This window comes from Spermophilus citellus, assembly GCF_964194105.1.
Source record: "Spermophilus citellus genome assembly, chromosome: 9".
NCBI lineage: Eukaryota > Metazoa > Chordata > Mammalia > Rodentia > Sciuridae > Spermophilus > Spermophilus citellus.
Genome location: NC_138191.1, coordinates 72,190,169 through 72,208,444, shown reverse-complemented (window position 1 = coordinate 72,208,444; position 18,276 = coordinate 72,190,169). Strand labels below are relative to the sequence as shown.

The 18,276-nt window shown below is 33.0% G+C and overlaps 1 long non-coding RNA gene across 1 annotated transcript in view; it reads left to right on the top strand.

The window, feature by feature from the left end:
* Window positions 1–9,545, top strand: part of LOC308656672 — a 33,364-nt gene extending 23,819 nt beyond the window's left edge. Inside the window, exon 5 of the long non-coding RNA XR_014023769.1 lies at window positions 6,562–9,545. This is a non-coding gene — a long non-coding RNA (uncharacterized lncRNA). The remainder of the gene's footprint in view (window positions 1–6,561) is intronic.
* The last annotated feature ends 8,731 nt before the right edge of the window (window positions 9,546–18,276 follow it).

Here is an 18,276-nt window from a genome sequence, read left to right as displayed (position 1 = left end):
GAATATCAAATGCAATATCTGATCCTGGATTGGATCTTATAAACAAACAAAATCTTTAAAATGACATTATTAGAACAACCCATATCTTCATCATATTGGCTTAGGGCCCGAATTCCTTAACAAGATTCCTAAAGCACAAAGAAATAAAATCAAGAATCAATGAATGGGATGGACTTAAATTAAAAAGTTTCTTCTCTGCAGAAGAAATGATCAATAACATGAAGAGAGAACCTACAGAATGGGAGAAAATCTTTACCCACGCACATCAGATAGAGCATTAATCTCCAGGATATATAAAGAACTCAAAAAACTTAACACCAAAAAAAAAAAAATCCCAATCAATTAATGGGCTAAGGAACCAAACAGACATTTCACAGAATAAGAAAGACAATCAATCAGCAAATATATGAAAAAAAATGTTCATTATCTCTAACAATTAGAGAAATACAAATCAAAACTACTCCAAGATTTCATCTCATTCCATTCAGAATGGTGATTATCAAGAATATAAGTAGTAATACTGTTGGTGAGGATGTGCAGAAAAAGATATACTCATCATTGCTGGTGGGACTGAAAATTGGTCCAACCATTCTGGAAAGAAATATGGAGATTCCTCAGAAAACTTGGAATGGAACCACCATTTGGACCCAGCTAACCCACTCCTTGGTTTACACCCAAAGGACTTAAAATCAGCATACTACAGTGAAGCAGCCTCATCAATGTTTATAGGAGCTCAATTCATCAATGTTTATAGGAGCTAGGAACCAACCTAGGTGCCCTTCAATAGATGAATGGATAAAGAAAATGTGATATATATACACATATACATATACAATTGAATATTACTTAGCTTTAAAGAAGAATGAAATTGTGGCATTTGCCAGTAAGTGGATGAAGCTGGAGAATATCATGCTAAGTTAAATAAGCAAAATTGGAAAATCCAAAGGCCAGATGTTTTCTCAGATAAGTGCATGCTGATCCATAATGGAAGGGGGTAGGGTAGAATGAAGGAACTCTGGATTGGGCAGAGGGGAGTGCAGGGAGAGGATGGGGTGTGGGGTGGGAAACATGGCAGAATGAGACATTGTTACCCTATATGTAGGAATGATTACATTACTAGTATAACTCTGTAGCATGTACTGCCAGAAGAATGAGAAGTTGTGCTCCATTAGTGTACAATGTGTCAAAATGCATTCTAATGTTAGACATAACTAGTTAGGGCAAATTAAAAAATAAAAAATAAATTAAAAACCTATAAAAAAGACAACTAAAAAGTAAAATATGAGCTGTGAAACAGATAAATATATTTTATCACTGTTGTATTTCCTGATTATAATCATTATGTTATGTAAAACAACTTAAAATTTACAAGATTTTTTTTTTACGATTCTTACAACTTTTCTGCAAGTAGATATTGTAATAAAATAAAAATTACACCAAGGTGGCATTTTATGAATATATTTTTTTAAGGAAAATTATCATTAAACTTTAAAATTATTTTTATTGGAAAATATTTTATTTTAAATTGGAAATATATTTATAGATATTGTTCTTAAAATCCACCACCACAGTTTAAAAAAAAAAAAAAGATAAATTTTCTTCTATTAATCCTTAAGATTCAGTTGATGTTTTTAAAAAGGCAAGTCTTAGAAAAGAACACATTTTAATGACTAAGATGTGGCCCCTTGCAAAATATTTTTTTTTAGAAAAATATGTAATTTTATTAAATGAAATAAGCAAAATCAGAAAATCCAAAGGCCACATGTTTTCTCAAATATTAAATGAAATATTTCAAATGTGAGTAGAAAGTTTAGGAATTTGAGTTTTAAAATAAGTATATTCATAAAAGCAACTCCATAGCATTTCTTATAACAGTTTGTAGGAATTTAAAATAAAAATTGTATTCTTTGTTCTTTAAGTATGAATTTTATTTATTATTGGATTTTTTTCTTCTTTCAAGAAAATGAGTTAGAATTTCAAATGTGTAAATTTTAAACATTTTGTGAACTAGTTCTCTAGTATAAATTAGAAGAAATTTTTTTTCCTACAAGAGTAAAAAAAATGACTTATACTTTTAATTTCAATGCAAGAAGCTTTAAAAAAATCAATTTTTGTGGGTGATTTTGAGATATAAAAAGCATAGCTTTCTAATTTAAGCACTAAAAGGACTCTCATTTTCCTAGAGGTAGCCAAAGTTATTTAAGTCTTTTTATACTCATCACTGAAGCCAAAGGATTTTCTCCATGTGAAAGAATATAGATAAGAAAAGGTATCTGTCCCATGAAAGAAAAGGCAGAAATAGATTGAGGCTATGGAGAAAGGTTGTGGGGAAAAAAAAAAATACCCCAGTGCTAAATAGAACAAAATGGTCTCCATGAGAGGTTTTGGGATAGAAAACAATTGTACTTACTATTTTTTACATGCTATTATCTACCAGAATTAAGGTCTGAATAATAATACTTTAGCCACTGTGTTAATGTTCTTTTACATATAGTTTTTCTAACTAACTAATAAAATGTTAAAATACAGGTTAAAATATAGGTTTTTTCAGAGCCTGTCTCAGAGAATGCAACTTCTGCCATGACAGAGGACACTGCACTGAGATGGGCCCCATGCTTGGCTTTGTATTCTAATCTCACTGTTTTGAACTTCTTAATATTTGCATATTGCATTTTCATGTTGCACTCTGTTGCATTAGTACATTCAAACTCGTATCCTTTTATTTATCCATCAGGTTGTCAGTTTTTCCTAATATTTTCAATCTTATTTGCATGTACAGATTTAGTTTATTATCAAATAGAAGATTATTTGCCTATATTAAATGGTTCATTTTCTTCATTCAATAAACTTGCCCCTAAACATTTTTAAATCAATCTTTTTTAAATGTAAGTATGTTTTTTTTTTAATTTTTCTGTTTCTTTCTTTTCTTTTCTCATCTTCCCCCCTCCTCCTCTTCCTCCTTCTCCTTCTCTTCCTCTTCCTCCTCTTCCTTCTCCTCCTCTTCCTCTTCTTCTTCCTTTTTTTTTTTTTTTGTTTTCTCAGGATAGAAAAGTAGCTTCCTTAGAAAATAAACAGACAACAAATAATCTAAGAGCAAGGAAACCAAGTGTGACCCTAACAGTTGGAGCAATTTGCTTTAAAGAAGGAATCATGTCTGAGAGAAAATTCAGAGAGGAAAATGTCTACCACAGGAACTGTCTAATCCACTAAAGCAACACTGAGCCAACCTGAAACTTAATAGCATTTCACATCCCTGGGATAAATAGGACAGGTTGCTATTAGAGAATTAGGAAATATTCCTTTATCTCTCAAGATAAAGACATAGCAAATAGTATAACATAGCACAAATGTTCATATGGGGCTGTTCATAAAGACTGAAATCAAAGTCTTGAGTTCATTTGAGAAACTGGTGACATTATCAAGTTTAGTCTAGTTCTCAATAGTAGATCCAGGTCTAAAAGTGGCCACTTAGTCTGAATTATCATAGTCCTTTTTAATGTAAACTGCCTGTATCATCAGAGATGACTATTGTTAGAGGGATATTACATTTCTATGAGACTTGAAAAAATATTACAGGTAAGGCAAAATTATCAGGTAAATGTAGTCTTCTTTGCTAATATTATTCAAGGAAAGCAGGGATATTGGATTTTACTATTAATCTAAAACTTAAAATGAAAATCGATGTAAATGAAGAACACAGATATATTTTCAAAACACAGATGTATTTTTTGTGTGACTGTATGTAGTTGGTCTGTGTGTGTATATATATACATATTTAAAATTATCTGTATATATACAATTTCTTTAGCATTCCAAAAACCTACAAATGGTTTATATTTTATGGATGTGTGTAACAAGATAATTATAGATTATGCATGCAAAATATAGATTAAATATATTGACCTCCAAATGAAAATTTTATGAATATCAGTTTGTAATTTTTCTCATAAAAATCTGTTCAGATATCATTTTTTTTTTATTTTTAAAGGATTTTTAAAGGATGTTTTTAGTTTTAAAGGCTATTTGTTAAATTTAACCAAAAGAATATCATGTAAAACAGTTTTAACAAGAGTTAGTGCCTGATTCACAACCACAATTGATGTGACTTTGGGAGAAAATATGAGTTTAGGAAGATTCCCTTCTAAAGAGATAAGCATTTAGTGTCCCCCTTTCTAAAGGGATAAGTATTGAGGTCCTCTCCAAAAGACTAAAAGTATTAAACTAACAATGGATACTTAGAAGCCTGTTTTCAAATAACAGAAATGAGTCTGGCATGGTGGTGCACACCTGTGATTACAGCAATATCTGGAGGCTGAGGAAGGAAAGATAAAAAAAAAAAAAAAAGAAAGAAAGAAAAGATTAAGGTCATAGCTCCATAGTAAAATGCCCCTTGTTTCAATCCCCAATACCAAAACAAACAAACAAAACAGCAAGAATGACAAGGGTAACTGAGTATCTTCTTCCCTAGACTTTCCTGATAGTTAACAACTGTTATGGTTTGGATGTGAGGTGTCCCCCATGTGTGAGACAATACAAGAAAGTTCAGAGGAGAAATGATTGGTTTGTGAGAGTCTTAACCCAATCAGTGAATTAATCCTCTGATTGGGATTAACTGAGTTGTAACTGAAGTAGTAGGGTGTGGCTGGAGGAGGTCAGATTTGAGGGTGGGGATTTGGGGTATATATTTTGTGTGTGGAAAGTGGAGTCTCTCTCTCTCTGTTTCTGATCACCATGTGAGCGCTTCCCTCTGCCACACTCTTCTGCCATGATGTCCCGCCTCACCGCAATCCCTGAGGAATGGAGTCTACTGTCAAGGAATTGAAATCTCTGAAATCGTGAACCACTCAATAAACTTTTCCTCATCTATAATTGTTCCGGTTGGGTCTTTTAGCCACAGCAGCAAAATAGCTAAAACATCAATCAAGACATTTTAATACTTAAAAAAGAAAAAAAGTTTGGTGCTGCATTTTGTAAAGCTGATTGTTTTCGTGTTTGTCTTGCTATTTCAATGTTATGCTGTACTTACTTTCCACACAATTTAGACGCTGATTTCTCAAGTAGAAGCAGAAAGCAAAGTTAAGTCTCTTAAAGAAAACCACTATACACACATACACACACATTTATATATATGCATATACATACATACATATATATATATATGAATATATTATGTATATTTATTGCATATGTATTTTTAAATTTATGAGACAGGAACGTGATAAATAAGTAAAAAGAGATAAATCTCTCTCTCCAACCTGGATACTTGACTTGTTATATGTCACATAAAAAAAGTAACTCCCTACGAGGGGCACTTATCCCAAGCCCAGGGTGTACCAGATTTCCAACATGGCGCTGTCATCTTCCAAGAAATGTAAGAAGAATTAGTCTGAAAATCATATGGGTCTATATATTTAGTCACATAAACGTTATTTAGTCACATACAAGTTATTCATTTTGGAGTTCACGTGATTAGACAGCTTGTGAAAAAGAGTTAACAAAATTGTCATTTGTAATTATGTGGGAGAGAATGAACTCAGGAAAACTTCAAACTCACTTTACAGTATCAACATTGCCAAAGCAATGATGAAGAGGAAGTCTTTCACCACCAGACACAGCCCCATCAATCAGCTTGCAGTCAGGAGAAAAATTGACTTTGTCATAATATGGTTCTTAAAGAAAAAGTCATAAATTTTATACAAATGGCAAGCCCGCAGTGTGGCTAATTTATTCATTATCCACCCTAGAAAAATAATTAAGTCATGCTTTCCTTCTTGGTGCTTCATTACAGTTTAGCACCCCCACCCTCACTTTTTTTTGGAGCCGTCAGTAAGAATGCTTATTAAAATAAATTAGCTGCAAAACTTTTAACTCTGTCTTGAAGAAAAACTAATCCACTTTTCTAGTGGAAGCAACATTGATTAAATAAACCCAGTTTCATGCAGAGCAGATTAATTTCTTTAGCCACACTTTCCAACCTTAAATGATGTTGTATCTGTATTAGTTTCAGCAGTGTGTAATAAGCTGTAAATTTATAATTGGCATTAACCTCTTTTAATGTGTCTTCTTTGTCTCTTATGGGTGACATTCCTGATTTTAAAAAAGGGAGAGATAGGTGTGAATGCTAGAAATGTGTATATTTGCTGTTTAAGTCATGTATTTGATGCTTATGTATTTAATGAACCCCTGTATCAATTAGCATTACCACAAAAGAACTTCAGAAATCTGTGAGACTCTCTGTTCTGGATCATACTTAAATAAACTTTCTCAGAAAATATCCAATTAGTCACATTTATAAATTTTGGAAAAAGTGATAGAGGCATTTGCTTTTTTAAACCTCATATTCTTTAGTTTTTCAGGTTGACTTCATCAGTATCTATCCAATGTTTTTTTTTCTATTTTCTCATAATTTTGAAAGAGCAATATTATAGATTATTTGCATATATATCATTGCTTTCAGTCCCTCTAAGAGATCAAATATGTTTCTTCTCCCTGAATTTTGGTTTACCCTGTGATTTTCTTGGACAAACAGAATGAAGTAAACATAGTACTATATAATTCCAGGCCACAGAAGCTTTCATTCTTTGGAAAATGACCTCCATGCAAAGACTACTGAAGATTATTCTCAGGCTCATATGTATGGAAAGAGAATGCTTCAAATTGAATCCTCTGGAGAGCTACCCACTGCGGCTCACCCACCATGAGTGAACTCATCTGCTATACTCAGCTGCATTCCCAGTGAAGGAAGTTGTATCCATGATACCACAACACCATGTGGAATGGAGTTTACCAACCTGCAGAGTTCTGAGGAATATCTCAGCTCTTTATGCCACTAATTTGGGGATGATTTGCTATAAAACTACACATAACTGAAAATGGCAATTTCTTGCTTAAAAATGTAAAAGACAGGAAATACATGCATTCTTATGTCACTTACTAATATTATGAATTTAAATTGCCTTTAAGATTTCCACTTTACTAAATTATTCCCAGTCTCTATCTTTCCAACACCACTCCCTGTATTAATTTTGAATGGTTAACATACTCTTTGTATATTAACCTTTGTCTACTCCTGGATTTCACTAATCAGCCTCCCATTTTAATTTATAGTTAGATTTCTGTTAACAATGGATGCTTTCAGAATATATAAATGTCATAGATTATCATTCCAGTTCAATTAATTTTAGCTCATTGCAATAAACTAGAAGAGATCTTTGGAGGAAAAATATATTTCATGAAAAGGATTACTGAGCAATGAAATTTTATATGTGTTCATTTGTTGTGACATGAACATGATTCAAAATTGTATATTTAGAAGATGCATAAAGCCATCTTTATTCTGACTTCACACTGACACAACTAGTTTATAATTTTAACCATTATAACTCTCCTTAGAACTTTAGTCTTTGGTGTATTTGGGATAAGGCTGCTCTCCAAAAAAATGGTACCTATGTTCTTCTTTAATCAGACCTTGACATACTTGTGCAGCCTTATCTGTTTCCTTATTTATTTATTTATTTTGTATTTAAGTCTTGATCCAGGGAACCTAACAGATGAGGATTATCTCTTTGTTTTTACTTAATTTTTTTCTGCTTTATCTTTCTAATTTTAATCAATGTCTCCAAGTCTCAATTCAAACATTGCTTCCTCTTTGAATCTTCTCTGATACCAGTATCCACAAACCTGGCCCTCCTCTTGTATGTGGAAAGCATTCCATGCACACCTCCGCCATAGTACCTATCACAAGGTATTAAAATTATGTGCTCACTTGCCAGTTCCTCTTATTTGTACAAGAAATAATAAAACAATGTATGAAAATGTAGGTGTGCCTTGCACCAACAGAGTTCATGAATTGGAAAGTTAATCCCCAATGAAGCAATGTTAGAGATGATACAGACATAAGTGACTAGGCCATGAGACCTCATGGATTAAGTCCATCATTGTGAAAGTTAATTCCTCATAAGAGCATGGATTTTCCCACATTTTCTCTCTGTCTTCACCTCTCTGCAGTATGATGACATCCAAGAAGGCCCTCTCCAGATGCCAGCCCCTCAATCTTGGACTTCCCAGCCTCCAGAACCATAAACCAACACATATCTGTTCAGTATGCATTGCCTAATCTGTGACATTGTGTAATGTGGCCTATAACTAAGTGACAGTGGCCAGGTAATTTTCCCTAAAGAAGATGTTTCTAACAGATATAGCTTCTCTAAATTGTCTCTTAGATTTTAAGTAACATAACCCTAGTGTTAATGCCACAAACTTGTCAAGTTTGGATTCACTGTCAGTCTATGAATGGTTAAGTTTGAATACCAACTATTGATGATATAATCACTTGAAAAGACAAAAGTGCTTTTCTATTTTTCAAAATCATGTATAGAGATCAGTATGATCTTCTTGATTTCCCAGTTTATGATTATAATGAATCAATGATAGTTGTTCACTGGGAAATAGAAACTATTGGAAAACTGATTATTTAACATTTAATTATTAAATGTTTACTATATGATACTTCATTACCCTAAATTAGCATGTATCTGTGTGCAGGATTTTGTTCTATATTTAAGGTATCTCCAGGGAGAGTGGGAGATAACAATATAACTAAACGAACGTTATTTATTCAAGCAGTTCTAACAGGACGTCTGCTTAAAAACATGGTAGATCTTCATACAGCTTTGCTACTATCATGGCACTGGGCAATGTCTCCACTCCCTGTTCTTTCATTCATAGCCTGAACTGTTATCTATGAACTTTAGGACAAAGGGTCTCCCTTGAGAAACACCAACCACCAACTCTTCTCTGTACTTGGTCTGTCATTGTCATGATTGATTAAGTTTCTCTTTTCTCCATCATGCCCTGCTGCCTATGACAAACTGAGGATCAGACCAGAAAAATTTGTATCTTGGCTTACTCCTGAGAGCTTGGGGTGGGTTATAGGGAATTTAGAAACAGAAAATAGAGCAAATCCGATTCCCAGTGACCAAATTCTTGTTGGAATATGCTAGTGTGAGTCCATGGCCCAACCATGGTGAGCCCCATCGCTTTGAGAGCTCTTGGTTTTTCCCACTGAATTATCCCGAGGTTTATAAACTTGTAGGAACTTGAAATTTAAAAAATACAATTGGAGATTCTCTTTAATTTATGTTTCCGGGGAGGCTTTGGTATATATTGACAATATTAAGCTTTCTATGAATAGGGAGAGACACACTTAATACTTTCCTTTCTAAAAATAAACAATATTTGATTTGAAATAAGTTTCATGATAAATATAAATTAAAAGAAAGTCAAAGGGAATGTTCAATATAAAATTTGAATAGAAAAAGTGTCACAAGGGAATGCTTAAAAAATAATGGCTCTTTAGGTTTATATCCTAATGGTAAGCTAAAAACATATTATTATATTATTATTATTACTTAAAATATATATAATCAGCATATACAATTCTTCATATATTTTGCATTAAAATGATTTTTCCATTAAATATGAATGAAATGCATATTACTTGACATTATGTGTAGCCATTATATTACTAATAAGCTAAAATGTGCTTCCATAAATGAAAAGAACATTAATGAAAAATTAGATTTCTAATAATGTGATCATAATTTTATGATTAAAAATATAATCACAAATTTCTCCCTCATGTTTTCCTCCTTATGAAGGTGATTATAAGCTTTGATTTAAGAATATACAGTTTGTTAAAAGTTCCAAAAGTTGCAGTTCTCTATGCAACACAAATGTCAGGTTGGAAAGTAGCTGAAATAGGAGTTCTAATTCAAAACCTATTTGCCTTTGGAACTAATCCTATAAAAGGAACTATTTTCCTTTTTATTTTCATGTATATATATATTTTAAAAAAAACTTAATTTTAGAATATATTTAGATTTATGAAAAATCTACAAGTATAGTACAGAAAATTCCTATATATCTACATCCTGTATCCTTAGTTATAAATTTCTTACTTTAGTCTAGTCCATTTGTCATAATCAGTGGATTAATATTGCCACTTTATTATAAAGTAATACTTTATGAAGAATTACATGTCCTTAGTACTGCTCCAAATTCAGGTGTTGCAATGTGATGGAATTAAGAGGTAAGATCCAGCTGGGCTCTGTGGCACAGGCCTGTAATCCCAGCAGCTAGGAAGTATCATGAGTTCAAAGCCAGCCTCAGCAACAGTGAGGTGCTGAACAATTCAGAGAAACCCTGTCTCTAAATAAAATACAAAATAGGGTTGGGGATGTGACTTAGTGGTTGAATGCCCCTGAGTTCAATCCCTGTTAACCCATCCCTCCAAACAAAAAGAGATAAGACTCTTGAAAAGTAATTAGGATGAATGAGAGCAAGTACCAAAGAAAAGGACCTTCACACAATGTTCAGCTCTCTTACTTCTCTGCTTTCTGCCATCTAAGGACACAGCATCACCCCACCCACTCAATCCCTGAAGACCCAGCAACAGCATATCATCTAGCAGAAATAAAGTTTTATTTTTTATAAATGACCCAGGCTCAGGTATTCTTTCACTTCAGCACAAAATGGTCTAAGAGAATTTTTACCTAATGTCCTTTGTCTGTTCTAGGATTCCAAATTACATTAAGCTGTCATACTTCCTTAGGCTCCACTTGGCTGTAACAGTTTCTCAAATCTTCCTGTTTTTAAAAAAACCCTGATAGTTTTGAGTTTTGGTATTTTGTAGGATGGCCCTCTATTAATATTTATTTGATGCTTTTCTTGAGAGGAGACTGAGGTTGCGTTTTTGAAGAAGGTCATAAAATACCATTCTTATCAATTCATATAGAGGGTACAAATGATTAACACAATTTATCACTGTTGATGTCAAACTTGATCACTGAGTAGAGATCGCAGAGGCCAGATTTCACCATAGTAGTATTTTCAGTTTTTGCTCCTTTCTTTATACTACACTGAAATGAAATCTCTGTTTGAGCACTCACAAAGCGTGGAGATTTATTCTTCATCTCTTTGAGGACATAGTGTTTACATATATTACTTGGAGTTTCTCTGCAGATTAGATTTACTTATTTTCAATTTATTTTTAATTTATAATTATGTACTTTGATCAATATTATTTCATGTTATTCATTTTATGCTTTGGATTACAAAACAAATCTCAAGTCATTCTAGCTTTATTGCTGGCTCTTATGTCTCTGACATGCCAACATTATCTACACACACACACACACACACACACACACACACACACATGAATGTATATATGGTATTGGAGATTTAACCCAGGAATGCTTTACCACTGGGCTCCATCCCCAGCCTTTTTGTTTTTGTTTTTGTTTTTTGAGACAGGCTCTCACTAAATTGCTTAGGACCTTGCTAAGTCTCTGAGGCTGGTCTTGAACTTTCAATCCTTTTGTCTCATACTCCCAAGTCACAGGGATTATAGTCATACACTACTCCACCTAGCCACTATTATATGTTTTGTTGAACATTTATGTGCTTTCTTCTTTTAGGATTTAGAAGATGTGCTAGTCTCATATACTTCCTACTTCAATATTAGAATCAGACATTTCTTCAGGAATCATAGTTATTTTTTTATTAAAGAATGATATTAGAAACAATTATCAGGTAATAGACATGTTTATGTTGCAAGAGTATGGTAGGAACTTTCAAGTTACAGAAAAAAGATATACATGTGAGCATACTTATGTATGTAAACATATATTTGCAAATAGGTAAATATACTTCCATCTGTGTCTATATCAAGTTATATACTTCCATCTGTGTCTATATCAAGTTAAACATTAGCCCACACCTTGTTTCCAACTGTTAAACCATTAACATATGGAAGGTTCTAGACTTCCCTTCCTTGCTTATCTATAATCTCTAACTCCAATAATGATAAAACCCAGTTCTCATCACCCACCATATATTAATTCATTCAGTTCCAGAATCTGAGTATAATGGTTTTAAAATTGTTAGTCCATATGGAGAAAAAAATATTTACCAACTAGAGTAATATTCATATGTATAGTTGTTTTGGCCAATGATCTTAAAGACTTCACTGATTTCTAAATGTGGTAAATAGAGATTTTGATCAGGAAACTAAACCCTAACTTTAAAGAAAAAAGTCCTTTATGCAATATCTGACTAGGCATTCAATTTATTCTAAGTGCTAAACAGACAAGAAAAAATTTGTAAATGTATAACAGGTGTACATAATGTAAAACTTTGGGAAGGCCATTGGGAGGTCCTGGGAGAGATTTTTCTCTACACCAAGAAGCAAAGTTGTGTGGTGGGGGAAGCAATGCTGCTTTAGGATATAAAATAGAGAATCAAGTTTCAAAGCAGATAACATTTCCATGGTAAAAAGTAAAAAATCTGATAATATTACCTGAGTTTATTCATAGTTTCCTAAGGGTTACTTTAAATAAAATTATTATGAGTTGCTAACTAAGTTACTTTAAGTTTATTGAAGAAACATGCCTTTTTCACTCATGTGAAATTACTTTTACCAAAAAAGTAATAATATTTCAGTGTATGTGTCTATAGCAATATGTCATTCTATTTATCATTGTTCTATTTAATTTGGCAAAGAAGTCAATATGTCACAAAAATAAGTTTAGAGTCCCAACACAAGAAAGGATTATTGTGAACTTCTTACAAATTTCCACATTCATTGTCCATCCCAGTCATAATCACTACCATATCTATTTTATTTTAAGGTAAATAATGCAGCAGAAGCAACCTACTGAGAAACTGGTAAACTGAATAAGAGAAGAGATTGAAAGGATCAGAAGTATGTATCAAGTGCCTTTTATTGCTACCAGAATATCATGGAATTACATAAAGGAGTAAAACTGATAATAAAATTTGGTCCCACAGTTTGATTTTGACATTGAAAAAAATTCAAAGAGAGAATGAGGAAAAGCCTCTAAGTATCATTTTTTTAAAGTAAAATGTCTTATTTAAAAAATATTCAGATAATCTATTCACCCAATTAACTAATGGAAATAAAGCTCTGCTAAGAGATATTGATAAATTGAAGAAAAGAAAATTTTCTTAGCAGATTCTGTTCCCTATCAAATATTCTTTCCTTTGAATTATATTTTTTACATTAGTATTTTGACTATAAACTGAAATACATTATCTGGGATATGATTTTGCATACACACATGTACACACACACACACACACACACACTCCTAATGAAACATGTAACAAAGTGTTCAATTAGGTCTAAATCATAAAGAGACAGGAGGATGTTTTATAATATATAGCAGATATACATGAAATCAGAAAGCTTTGCGAAGAAAATCGAGGAGTTCTGAGAGCCAGTGTTTCATCGCTGTGGCCAAAATTCCTAAAAGGAACAACTTAGAGGAGAAACTTAATTTAGAACTCATGGTATCAGAGATCTCTGTCCATAGATGATCAACTACTTTGGTTTGGGCCCAAGGAGAAGTAGAACATCATGGGAGAAGAGCCCAAAAGAGGATAACTGCTCAGCTCATGGGGTATCAGGAAGCAGAAAGAGAGGAGGTAAGGTGTCACATGGAACATGCACCTTTCCAGGACACACTCCCAGTGACCCACCTCCTTCTGCCATGCCCTACCTGCCTTCAGTTACCATCCAGGCCACCTGTTCAGAGTAGGATGGACTGATTGGATACAGCCCTCAAAATCCAGTCATTTCACCTCTATATATTTCTGCATTAACACAGGAGATTTGTAGGAATATCTCATATACAAACCATAACAGATGACAACAAAACGGGATGTTATCTGGTATAAAATAACTTGCAACAGTATTTACCTGAAAAATCTCAACAGCTATAAATATCAAAACATGTTTAGTTATCAATGCAAGAGCCTTATTTTTATTGAATATTCAAACTATTCCAGAAACTGAAATATTTTCTACTGAAATTCCATAAACTTGATGTTATTTTGTGCATATTTTCATTTTAAGAACAAGGCTTATAGTAAAAATTTAGTACCGTAATGTGTTGCTTAAAGATATGAATCTTAGTACAAGAATTATAGAGAGTATTTTTAACACTGAGATGGTGATGACAGTATGAGTCAAAAAAATCTCATGGGACCACCTTCAAATATGTGGCTCCCCATTGACTGAAATGTCATCATGCAGCAAATGACTGTACTTAGTATTTGACTGAAATATCTAATCATTTTATGCAGAGGTACTTTGAACTTGAAATTTTCATTTATATTTACATACATCTACTATTCTTCTACTCTGCTAAAAATCAAGTGTACACCTGGTTTGGAAACTTTATGTTACAAATTCATCAGTATAACAATATTTTAGATGTATATACAAAGTTTTTTGAGAAATTAAAATGAATTAATAATTCAGAACTGTTCATGATTACTATGTACTACAACGTATGCAATTAGTGACATTAAGCATTGCTAGAACTCAAGTCATATTTTGATAATTTTAGCAAAAAAATGAAAAATCTAAAAAGATAAAGAAAAGATAAGACCTAGAAAAATTAAACCTGGGTACTTTGATAAAACTAGATGTTACTTTGTAGACTGTAAAATCTTTTCTGGTCTTAAACTATTAAATACAAAAACTATCTTGAAAAAAATAGACATTGTATTGCACAAAAATATAAGCTGATGATTATAGATATCTAGTAAGGATTGAACATCCCTAATTTGAAAACCCAAAAATCTAAAATGTTCTAAAATTTGAAATTTTAAACATGAACATGAAAGTACAAGTAGAAAATTCTATATCTGATCTTTTTTTAAAATAAACAATAAGCATGTATTTGTTTTTTGGTTCACATTTATTTATTTGTTCTTTTTAGATATACATGACAGTAAAGTGTATAGAGTGTATCTGACATATGTGCATAGAATATAACTTATTGGAATTAGAATCCAATTCTAGGGATTGTACATGATGTGAAGTTACACTGGTCATGAATTCACATATAAAGATAAGAAATAATTATGTCTGATTCATTTTTACCATCTTTCCTATTCCCATTTCCCATCCCTACCCACTTCCCTTCATTCCCTTTTGTTTAATCCAATGAAATTCTATTCTTCCTCTCCCTACCCTCCCTTGTAGGTTAGCATCCACATATCAGAGAGAAAATTCAGCTTTTAATTTTTTGAGACTGGCTTATTTCACTTAGCATGATATTCTCCAGTTCCATCCATTTACCTGCTAATGCCACAATTACACTCTTCTTTACAGCTGAGTAATATTCCATTGTGTGTATATTCTACATTTTCTTTACCCATTCAACTATTAAAGGGCACGTAGGTTGGTTCCATGCTTGGCTATTGTGAATTGAGCTACTATAAACATTGATTTGGCTGTGTCACTGTAGTATGTTGATTTAAAGTCCTTTGGATATAAACTGGAGAGTGGAATAACCAGGTCAAATGGTGGTTCCATTCCAAGTTTTCTCAGAAATCTCCATACTGGTTTACATAGTGATTTCACCAATTTGCAGTCCCACTAGCAATGTATAAATGAACCTTTTTCTCTACATCCTTGCCAACATTTATTTTTACTTGTATTCTTTTTTAATTTTATTGTATTTTTATTTGCTTATTTATTTTTGTATGGTGCTGAGAATCAAACCCAGTGCCTCATACATGCCAGTCAAGCTTACTCGTATTCTTGATAATTGCCATTCTGAGTGTAGTGAAATGGAATTTCAGTATAGTTTTAATGTGCATTTCTGTAATTGCTAGAGACGTTGAATAATTTTTCATATATTTTGACCATTCATGTTTTTTCCTTTTGTGAAATGCCTGTTAATTTCCTTTATCCATACATTGATCTATGTCTAATCTTATGAGGGATCACTATCAAAATGCAGATGCATTAAAAAGGTGCAAAAATTACCATTAGATTATTTGTATAAGATATAAATTAATTTTATGGTTAGACTTGCTCACATCCCTTGGAAAAATCCCAAATCAGGACAACCTCCAGTCCCAAGAATTTTGCAAAAAGCATGCACAATGTGGGTCCCCAGAAGAACCAAGTTATGATGGAAAAACTGACCTTTACTCTTCCAGTAAGGATTCTGTGAGTCAATTTGTCTTCTCTTACTTTGTATCTTTATCTGCAAAATGAGAGAAATTAACATTTCTTTCTTGGGTTTTTAAAGGATTAAACACCTGTTACTAGACAGACTGATGCTCTGGTGTTGAATTTGATCACTTTAACGTTTAGATATAATTTTTTTACCTCTTTTCCCACCTTATTTTTTGTTGTTAAATATATTTCAGTGGATATTAATAAGAACATCTTACAATTAAATTTTAAGGAACATAACTTATTATCAAATTCAAGTTCTTACCCTTTACAATTGAAAACCAAGAGGCATATAAAGGTTTAGGCAGCCTAACAAAAGAAGTATGGACTAAATTTCTAACATAGTTTTTTTTAATTTTTTATTTCTTTAAAACTTAGATGAATCTGTACTATATAACATGTGTAGAGTTTAGGGATAATGCAGCAAGCAATGTTGAGAGGCTTCATTCTGTTGTTAAATATGCAAATCACCATAGATAAGGCCCAAGTACCATGTTTCAAACATTTAGAAATCATAAATCATTGTTCAGTGAAATATGTTCTATCCTTTTGCTTGGCAAGTACATTTTTATAATAAGAAATAGATCAGGGGCTGGGGATGTGGCTCAAGCGGTAGCGCGATAACTAAAAAAAAATATTAAAATTCAGACTCTCTCTCTCTCTCTCTCTCTCTCTCTCTCTCTCTCTCTCTTTCTCTCTCTTTTTTTTTTTAAAGAAATGATCATATTTGAGTCTGGAATTATAGTGTGATTCCTCAGAGTTCCACCCCAGAATGTAGTCTAGAACAAATTGAGTAAGTACACAGCTCTTAGCTTCCTACACAAAATTTCTCAACCCTTCACCTACATACAAACTCTCCTCAGTCCCATACTACAACATTTCTTGGTTGCACATATGTGAATGTAACAAACCATATTTCTGACCTCTATCTGTACCTAGGGGTCCTCAGGAGAAGACAACTCATTGCCATTTGAGCTGAAAATCCCAGTGTGCTAGGTACTAGGAAAGTTGACAGGTACAAAGGTCAAGAAAATGGTGAACTGAATGCATTGTGCTTGATCCCATTGACTCTGCAAACTGTGTTAAGAGAAATTAACACAGGAAGATAAGAGTGGTGCCCTCTACAGCATAAATCCAGTCCAGCAACCACTCTTCAACAATTTAAAGGAGGTACTGGGCACAGAGGTCAGATGCCCAATACATCTTACCTAAAAGCAAAAACACATACTAGAAGTGCCCAGAGATCCTGCCACATTAGCACTCTAAGTTTACTTTGAAAAAGGAATCATGGACAACTATGTCAGCAAAACTAAGGCAGCAAAATCATACAGCTGACAAGAATTAAGAAGCTGGTATATTGGGTGTGGGGTATAGTTCAGTGGTAGAGCACTTCTCCAGTATGTGCAAGGCCATGGATTCTTCTATCCTCAGTACCACAAAAACAAACAACAATCCCAAACAAACCAAAAAAACAAAACAAACTATAGATTAGTGTGTTGTTGTTCTTATAGTCCAGCTGCCGGGGTGACTTAGTCAGGAGGATGACTTGAGCCCAAGAGTTCATGGTCAAGCTGTGCGACATAGCCAGTACCTGCCTCGGAAAAATCAAATCAAACCAAAACAAAACAAAAACTCAAAGTACATCATCGGTGAAAAATTCAGTTTCTGCTAAAATGTGCAGAATCAATTTCAAAATTGCTTTTCAGTGTAACAGTTACATTTTTTTTAATGTCTACTTCGCCAACCTGTGGTATCCAATTGTTTGATAAAATATTGGTATAGGTACTGCTGTAAGGATGTTTCCTAGATGTGATTAACATCTGAAGTTTAAGGAGATTACTCTTGATAATACAAATAAGTCATATCCAATCTGCTGAAGTCCTTGAGAATAAAATGTTGATTCCCTAATGGAGAAGAAATTCTGCTACAAAACTACAACATCAAGCCAGGTGGAATGGCATTCCCTATAATGCCAGCAAATTAGGAGGCTGGGGCAGGGATAACAAATTCCAGGTCCACCTCAGCAACTTAGTGAGACTCTGTCTTAAAATTAAAATAAAATAAAACAAATAAATAAAACCTAAAAATAAATTGGTATGTAGTTCAGTGGTAAAACACCTTTGGGTTCAAACCCATTGCCACCCATCAGAAAAGAAGACAAGATCTTTTTTTTTTTTTTTCTGTGTTTTTAGCCTGATGGCCTGATTTACAAATTT